Here is a 1,067-nt window from a genome sequence, read left to right as displayed (position 1 = left end):
CACAGACAGGGGCATTCCTGTGCCGTTTCAGAAAGTTCATGGAAATACGAATCACTGATGCATTTTGTTCATGTCTTATGATTGACTTGGGCAAATGAATGCGTTTTCTAACAAGTTGAATAGATTTAGTTGATTTCTTACTAAGTTCAATAAATGTTTGAATATTGTTGAATTTCGGTTTAATGTCTGGATTCCGTGATTCGGTCCGCAACGCCTATTTTATAGGGCCCTAGTCAATGAACTTGTCATAAATCAACATAGGATATGCCCTCTTCCCCCCCCCCCAACAAGACTCAAATATATATATATATATATATATTGGAAATGTAAGCAGGGGTTGAGCTTCTTCAGTTTGTGTCACAAAGTGGATACGTTTCTGTGTCCCTTTCAGAGTGAGTGACACATTGACTTTATATAGTGTACTAAGAGTTGTTCCCTCGCTTACGGCCATACCAGCCTGAATACGCCCGATCTCGTCCGATCTCGGAAGCTAAGCAGGGTCGTGCCTGGTTAGTACTTGGATGGGAGACCGCCTGGGAATACCAGGTGCTGTAAGCTTTTTGTCCCAGTAGAGCGTGCTCTTGTGTCATGGAGCAACTGCTTTTTATTTATCACCCTAATAATATCATGGATTGTTATTGGACTAAATGCAGTTTGTGTGCTGCCCTGCCCTGATCAAGTCAAATCAAATAATGGACAGTGCGTTTCCCTCAAAATATAGGCAGTACATGCAGCCTTTGTTTTTAGTCTAGGAGACAGTCAATGTCTGTAGTCCATTAGGGCACTATACAATCCCTTCAATGTTTTGCCTGATTCCGTTAATTCCCAAGTTCCCTTTTCTCCGTTTAGATTTCCCCGTTGACCGTTTGTCCCTGTTTTGGCAGGTTTTCGCTCTCAAAAGTACACCTTTTTAATAGCAAAACAGCACAATTGGATGTTCTATGTCCACAACAATGTTTAAACCCTATCAGGTGACCATTTGTGAGGTCTGGGAAAAATGTAAGACATTTAGATGTTGGGGTGTAGTTACCCTTAAATGCAAGCATGCACCAGGAAGAGACCTTTGT

Source organism: Coregonus lavaretus (assembly GCF_964263955.1).
Source record: "Coregonus lavaretus genome assembly, chromosome: 4".
Lineage (NCBI taxonomy): Eukaryota > Metazoa > Chordata > Actinopteri > Salmoniformes > Salmonidae > Coregonus > Coregonus lavaretus.
This window is presented reverse-complemented; position numbering follows the sequence as displayed.